This window comes from Gossypium hirsutum, chromosome D07, assembly GCF_007990345.1.
Source record: "Gossypium hirsutum isolate 1008001.06 chromosome D07, Gossypium_hirsutum_v2.1, whole genome shotgun sequence".
Lineage (NCBI taxonomy): Eukaryota > Viridiplantae > Streptophyta > Magnoliopsida > Malvales > Malvaceae > Gossypium > Gossypium hirsutum.
The window spans coordinates 3,264,969-3,273,538 of NC_053443.1; the positions used below are offsets into that span (position 1 = coordinate 3,264,969).

Genomic DNA, 8,570 nt, shown 5'->3' on the forward strand with positions numbered 1-8,570 from the left:
TAATCAGGGGGAGATGGGGGGTTGGATGGGATGGTTATCGAAGGAAATACAATGCGAATGCTTTTTGGGGTCTTTGGGTTTGGGTGAATAATTGCAGAGAAAACCCTAAAGCTTTTGACCTACTCTCTCTCATTCATACTGTCATATTCGAAGCATGATCTCTCAGATCTGTTTGTTGAGTCTCTCAAAGGAAGGAGTGATCTCTATCTTCTCATTTAAAGCAGCAGCAGTAGCAGGTGGTGGTGATGTTGGGGGGGCTGGTTTTATTAAGTTTTCCCAATTAAAGGGTTTCTATAATTTCCGTTTTTGTTTACAAATGGGTTCTTTTTTCCTTTGTTTTGCAGGCAGTTTGTTTTAAAGCTAATAATGGTAAAGATCGGGGAAAAAAAGTGAGTAATTTAGAGAGGAAGGAGAGGTCTGACAGAAGAGAGTGAGCACACGCAGGCAGATTGTATGGAAGCCCATACCTTTGCCCGCCGTGTGCTCACTTCTCTTCTGTCAGCTTAACAATTCACTCTTTACACTTGTTTTTCCTCTCCTTTCTACATTTTCTGGAAACTTTCTACACCTTCTTCACCTACAGATCATTGAGTTGAAAATAAATTCCATATGGGATTTTATATGTAGACTTGTTGTTGTTGACTCTTCATTGACGAAGAGATAAAAAGCACAGTAAGTGTGTGATCATGTTTACTGTTATTTTTGGTTATGATTTTATCAATTATATATTATATTCCATTTTTGCGGTGTTAATTGATTATATTTCCGCTACTCTTTTTGGGAATATCATTTTCTATTATTAAAATAACATAATGATGGTTTTGATGGAGAGCTTTGAAAGAGAAAAAAAAGCGTGACTTTTGATGGTCCTCTCTTTTGAAAGAGGACGAAGCGGCTTCTTTGAAGGTACGCCTGCTTACTGGTATCATTTTAACGGAAAACCGTATCGGTATATTGTAAATTTTTATCTTCATCTTGTTCTTTGAAAACCCTCTTCCTCTTTCATCTCCCTTCCTTTTTCATCTTCTTGTTTTCTGGGAAACCATGCAAGCTATTTTAAACACCCTTGTCTTCACAATCTTAACCTTAATCTGGGTTTTCTTTTTCCTGATTTTTGACCCAGGAAACGGTAAAGGTGATAACTTTTTTGGTGGCTATGATTTTGGGTTCCTTTGTTGTCTAAGCACTGAAGCATGCAAATGCTTGTCTTTTGATGTTAATCTTGGTGTTAAGTAGTTTGCAGTTGTTATACACAGTACTTTACTTGGCAATGAGAGGCAACGAGCTTTATCTGTTTTACCTGAGTTAATCACCCAGGTAACCTTTTTCAATTTCCTTTAAGCTTGTTTTGGTTGATGTTTTTTTTCCCTGAAACTCTTTAATTATTTTTTCTAGATTTTATGTGATTAGTTGAGAGATTGATCTTTAATCTAGACAAGAATGCATTTCTCTATGTTGGAAAAAGGAAATTTCGGTCCTATACTTGAATATACTGATTAAACTGAAGCTACTAATGGTTTAACATTTGCTTTTAATAGAAGAAGATGAATGAACACAGGTTAGGACCATGAATTGATTTAGCATAAAATTTAGTGGGACTAATATGCATATGATACAGTAGCACAAGTTCACTTAAAATGTGTTTTGTAATTGACATTCATAAAAAAGGAGATACTTATAGCTGTTTTGAGGATGCCCATTAGTAAACTTTTGATTTCACTATTTAGTGATAGTCAACTTAATGTACAATTGTACAGTCATACAAATAAGTTAATCTTGAATTAATGATATGAATTTGTATTTATGAGAAAATGGTGGACATGTATTTTGTCATCTCTTGATGTTGTCTTTGATATAGCTGACTTTGTGTTCATATTGAATTTGATTTGAAAGGCACTTTCTTTGATAAATTGTCCACTACATTTTTTCTGCATTTGTTTTGCTATCTTTTACCAAGAAATTTCTTAGTTTAGTTATAAAAGTAACTAATTCTAGAGAACCAAATGAAGGGAACATATTGATTATCATGCTAGGATGTGAATTTTGACTGGAACTTGAAAAATGAATGATCTTGTGCTCATGCATATATGTTCTTATTTGAAATTGTCACTTGATTCATAAGTTTTTTAATGTTAGAAATAGGGAGAGAAGTTGATAAAATTGCCTAGTAAAGGTGTGAGTTCTTACTATTTTTTTTCATAAGCATTTATTGTTTAAAGTAATCTAGGGTTAATTTCGTTGCAAGTTTATACTACTATTATGCGAGAATGCTAGAGAAATGAAAACAAGATTGCTAATTAAATTTTATGCTGAATTTACGCATATATATTTCGTATCATTTTTATCTTTAATATATGTTATATTGGTGGTAGCTAATAATTTGGGACCATGACTACACTCACTACAACGAAATCTGCTTTTAGCAACTTTTTTTTATATATTTCATGGTATTTATAAACATCACTAGAAGTTTCCGGCTTAATGAAAAACTCTGCAAGAAACAATGCCACTAAGAGCATTGGTAAATATAGCAATGTTTCAGTTGTAGATGTTGCTAAATGTTGGAGTTTATTATAACTATGTCGGTGTTTCGAAAACATCGTTTTAGTGTTTGCATGTTGAAATGGCACCCTTCCTTTTTTTCCTTTGGCCATTTTTAGCTGCGTTTTTGTTTGAAAACACTAGTAAGTTAATGAATTTAGCGGTGACATTTCTATTAATGAAATGCAACTAAGTTTTTGATGTTAGTGGTGAATCTTCTTGAGAAATGTCTCTAAATCTCGTCTTGTAGTGGTTTTTCAATTCAAGAGACATAGTTAATTCGCCAGAAACATTTCAACATTTTTGTTCATTTTTAATTATTTTTGTAGGGTTTCTTAGAATTTAGTGTTTCTAGCATTTCATTTACAATTAGTAATAATTGAAATAATATTAGAACACAATTAAAATATATAAAATTTGGTAAAAAGACTTCTCTGGTCCGTCTCAATTTCAGTATTGAGCATATTGATTCACTTAAAAAAATTGAAGCAATTTACTCCCTCTTAATTTTAAAAGTGAGCAACCAAGTACTATAAATCATTGTGTTTACACATTCTTTTGTTAATTTATTCTACTTTTAATTGGTATAATAGCTTTCAATGTTTACGCATTCTTTCACCTTTTTCCTAATTCTAAAAAATTCAACAAATTTAGCCTTCAACATTTATACATTCTATCAATTTGATCTTGATTCTAGAATTGTTGATATCCAATGAGAGCTAAATTTGTTGAAATTATTTTAGAATTAGAACAAAAATGACAAAATTTGTAAACATTGAAAGTTAAGATTGTTATTATACCAATCAAAACTAGGATAGATTGATGGAAATGTAAACGTTATGATTAATTATCCTTAGTTGATCAATATAAAATTGGCAAGGACTAAATTGCTCCTTTTTAGAGGAACCAATTGCTCAATATCGAAATTGAGGTGACCGGAGAGGTTTTTTTACTTATAAAGTTCAAATTTTATTACAAATTCTATTTATAAAAAGGAGTCTTTGTCAACTCTTAGTTAAAAGTACCTATGATGATGAATATGAGGACTGTTGTTGCATATATCTCATGAAAATCTGAAGTTACGAATGAAGCCTGTGGTTGAAGTTATTGATATCTTCTTCTGCCTTCTGTTTGTGCTTGAATTTTGGCCACCTTTGCTTGTATGTTTTTCATATATTCTCTCAACTGAACATCTTCTTGAGTATAAGACTGTTGTGAAGAAATATACCGCTGAAAACTACTTTCAAAGTAGCTAGAGGGAGTCGTACTTATTATAATACCTTGAACTTATCCATTCCTTTTTAATCTAGTAACTTTAGGCTTTGCTTGGTAGAGTCAAATGAAAATTGGGAAGACGGAAAATTGAAGGGTGGAAAAATAGAAAGATGGAAAGTGGAAAGTAATTTTCTTTCCCTCCATTACTTGGTAGAGTTGAAAAATAAAAAGAAAGAAAATAAAACATTTGAAGAATGCTTAATTTGAACCAGCATACACTTCTCTCCCATTTTCTTTGATCTCAACATTCCAGTTTAGAAGACTTGGTTTTAATACATTAGGATTGAAAATTATCACCCTCTTATTTTCTTTCCTCTCACTTTTCTTCCCTACCAAGCACTCAAAAAAAATTTTCTTTCCATTTTCCCACTTTCTCCTATCCCTCGACTTTTCCACCTAACCAAGCACACATTTAGTGAACACTTCATGTTTAGTTTCTCACATAGTGTGTAATCCCTCATCCAGAGCAGTAGATGTCGAAAAACACATACTTGGAGTTATAATTATAACGTATTTCTTCATTGACAATTCTTGCAAAGCTTTTTGAACTTTTTGTGTGAATATACTTTTGTTGCTTTTTGAACTATTTGAGTGAATATATTTTTGTTGTTTTTACTAGAAATCTTAAGGGTTCTTTTTCCTAAATCATATGTTATGATGTTATTGGGGAAAATTTTGGAAAGCTCATAACCAAATGATTATATTTTAACTGCAACAAAGATTTTTTTTCCAGAAATTCCATATTCATTTGTTATGAAGTCATTGGAAAGCTTATAAGCATGTCTTGGAAGTATTTTGATCAGAATATCAATCGTTTGGTCACAAGACCTAATCTACCACGTGGTGTGGTTTAGTGGTAGTACAATTTTTTAATTTATTGTTGGTATTTAAAGAAAGTAGAGATAAAGAAATCAATTAATTTAAATTAATTTTGGATTACTAATAATATAATTTTATATAACATATAAATGCTTTTAAAAAATTTACAAGAAGGATACGAGATTTCTAGTAGAAGAAAACAAATGTATATTCACACAAGTGGTTAGAAAAGTTTTGCTAGAATTGCCAATGAAAAGTATATATTTTCCTTGTAAGATTGTATTGATAAATATGCTTATATTAATTTATATTATTTTGTAAGAAATTGAGAAAGGTGAAAAAAATTCAAAGGCTTGAGCTTTTTCAAATTACTCATACCAAGAAGGATCTTTTGTAAACGAAGAGACACAATAGATTGCAGTATGAGTTCTTCATAACTATTTATAACTTTTATTTAATAAATTAATTATGTGTTTTATACCTTAATGTTATTTTCTTGATTTGTAGGAGAAAGCAAAATAAAAAATTGTCAAAAGTAATTAAGTCTAAGCTGTACTCTTTTTACAACAAAAATCTACACAAAAAATTGTTCAATTGGGATAGAGAAAAATACATGAAAAGTTGTCATAGTAAGTAGTTCTCAGTGGTATATTTATTGAACTCTTATCGGTAGCATTTTTCTTTTAAGCTGCTAAACTTTCAGCTGCATTTCTAAACACTGTGATATATATATAGGCTAAAACCAGGTTTTGCTGTAGTGTTTATGTTGGATTCAAACCATAAATGTTATTTCTGTGGTCTCTCCTTGTGCATTGAAATAAAAAGAATCCCAGTTGTCCTTGCATATTTGCTGATAATTTATACTTTTGTCGGCTTCAAATCATTTGCTAATTGTAATTTCCAGTCTCTCCTCTCAACAAGGTACACTAGATTCAAATCATTGAAACATGACTTATATGGAAGAGCTTATGAAATCTATAGCTTCTTTAAAAATCTGTTGTAGACGTCTAGAAGAGAAAAGTGGGATTCAAAATGGGTAGCCTTTGAAGAAGGGTTAAGAATGGAATATGGTAGAAAATCATATATTACTTGCGAGGAGATCTACAAGCTCAACTCCCAAAAGAAATTTTAGTGAATCCAAATTCTTTTAAGTAAGAGAATTTTTTCCTTTAGATGTTTATAATCTGTCAGAATGATTGGCATTAAGATGAGTTTTCCTTAATTCGTAATATCTTACATGTATAAAAATATTGGCTGTTCTTTGCTTTCATGCTTCCATACCCATTAATTTTTATATTACGGTAAACAAGGGGGCAAGGACAAATGGAAAATCCATGTACTCAATGTTGTAAAGATTGAGCTAGGCACTGTTAGGCATTACACCTTAGGGCCAAGCAACAAATTTGCTTTGAGCCCTTTCAAGAAGCGCACATGTTGTTATCAAGTGTATGATTAGTGTATTTAAATGGACTTTTCTGCAAGGCTATAGGTAAAAAAGGGTCCTCTTGGTTGAAGTTCTACTTAATTTCTTTTATTTTTATCTTTTCCATATGTTTTACTCATTTGAGTATCAATATAGACATGGGATCATAAGAAAATTGTGCATATAGGCTAATAAAAGAAACCAAAATTTCGCATGTTTTGTAGATACTGGTTACTGGATCTCTCTTTAGAGTTATTATCATAATTACTTATAACCTTAAATTTCATACAATGCACACACACACACAACGTGTTGTGCCATATTTGACTCAGGCAGGTGCATTTTTTGCTCCATATACCTTAAGTCTTGCAGCTAGAGTGTGCCTTGTGCCCTTGAGAAAAATGTATCTAATGATCTAGAGGCCGAAGAAAGAAATGGAAGACTCAGCATAAATAAGTTGTTAAACAGTGAAAACTCGAAGGGGAGTATCATGTGTATGTTTGTACAATCACCTTTGCTTATTTTGATACAACTCGCTTGTTCAAGTCACCTGTGGCAGTTTTCTTTCTCAAAGTAGTGTCTCATGAAGAGGTAGAGCTTATTGTCATTAACTTCATTTTTTAAGTGTTGTAAAAAGTCAAACTTAACTCTTTTGATTCAGAAGTAGAATTTATATGATGGCCAATGCTATTTTGCAATATCATGCATAAGGTTCTTATGTTTCTGGGGAAATGTGGTGCTTTCAAGCTTTTCAAAACAAGACAATGACTGTGGTACTAGACAAGTATGAGTTTACTGGTAAAACAGCTTGAATTATATACAGGCTTGGTAAAGATGCTTTCTGATCTCATTATGATTGGTGAAAACCTTTTATTTGCTAAAAACATCTTGAACATATCTTATAATCAAAATATGCAGAATTCAGGTTTATTTTCACACTTTAACTTCCATAGGATTAGAAGCACAAGACTGCTCTCTTGATGTTCAAGACAGAGTACTACAAGTTCTATTGTTCTCTTCGATTAAAAAAAAGCGAGTAAAAGAGGCCAGAAAGCTGAAAATAGTATTTGGAATCATATCTTGGTTATGGTTTTGCTAAAGGGCATTTGTAATGGAACGGTTTTTGAGAATTTTATTGTTGCTGAAGTTTATAGGACACATTTTCAGTGATATTAAAGATAGGGCAATTGTGGACGTGGTGATCCATAAATTCAGTACCATGCCTAGAGCATTTCACCAAGGGTTGGAATGAGTTGGATACAAGTATACTCAAAATTTTAATTTGTTTTCATATGTATCAAAGTCAGGTCGCCATCCATGTATGCTCGACAGAAAATTACTTATCTTTGTGGTTTTCAGGTTTAAATTACTTGTCTACTGTGCAAGTATTATAGTGGACACTGTAATGCCTGTTTCCATGTAGTTACTTTGAAGCTGGAACAAAGGACAGTTCATTCATGGCAATGGAAAGCTCAATGAAGGAACCGACCATTTCTATCAGTTTGTACATTCCGGAGAAAAGATTTCGATTTTTGGATTAACATTCAAGGGTATTAACGTGGCTGTCAAAGCACATGCTTGCTGTTTTACATACTCGTCGCTAACCAGGAGATCAAAGGTGCTGAACTGCTACAGCCACAACATGACTGATTGGTCCAACCCTTCTCGGTGCTTCACGATTTTAGAAAATAAACAGTGTCGGGTGTAATAATATGGAAAGAATTTTTGTTTGAATTTTAAATTAATATTATTAAAAAAAGACAATTATAAATTTTGAAATGATTAGTCTTCATCAATCACTCGAAACAATTTAAAATTTATGTGATGCAAGTGAAAATTATATATTATATATGCAAGTGGGTTTAAATTTTGGCTTGAGGTGTCATTTTTTTTATTTAATTTCTTGAGTAAATGGGTAATATATTATATGATACATGGACATAGTTTTCATATGTAATTTTTTTTAATCAATCACCTATATTTGGTTTCCATTACAGATGCGCTGGTACTTAGATCAAAGGATACGTATTACCATATATAAAAAGAAGATACATTATTTCACCAAAGAAGTTTGGCTTTGAGAATCCAAACCTGAAGGCTGGATATCTAGGGGGAGATGAAATCCTTTCATTTATATTATTTTTATTTTTTGGTTGCATTTTAATTATTTTTTTAATATTATATAATTTGATTTAATATATTTTTAGAGTTTGTTATCTCAATTAAATTTAGAAAGAAAATTATGTTCATATTTTTGCATCACACTTATATGATTTTATAATTATAATGACTCTTAACTTAGAAAAAAATATATTTTTAAATTAGCAGACACTAATTGTTAGTTAATTTAGAATTCGCATCCAACCAATTAAGGGAAAAAAATAAAAAAAATCTAAATAATTGTTTTATTTCACTTTTAAATGATATAATTGAAGAGTGGATTTAAATGTTATTTTGGAATTGAAAAATAAAAATAAAAATGTAAATTACTAGAAATAATAATTTAGGATTA

At 31.1% G+C, this 8,570-nt stretch overlaps 1 long non-coding RNA gene across 3 annotated transcripts; it reads left to right on the forward strand.

Annotated features, from left to right (window-relative positions):
* LOC107953797 (uncharacterized) lies at window positions 1–6,790 on the forward strand. 3 transcript variants are annotated; one of them, XR_005915915.1, is made up of 3 exons: window positions 1–236; window positions 345–906; window positions 1,124–6,790. It is a non-coding gene; the product is annotated as an uncharacterized lncRNA (long non-coding RNA). The 3 variants fall into 3 exon arrangements; XR_005915914.1 differs by having other exon boundaries at window positions 1–242; window positions 345–6,790; XR_001699317.2 differs by having other exon boundaries at window positions 345–6,790.
* Window positions 6,791–8,570: the final 1,780 nt, after the last annotated feature.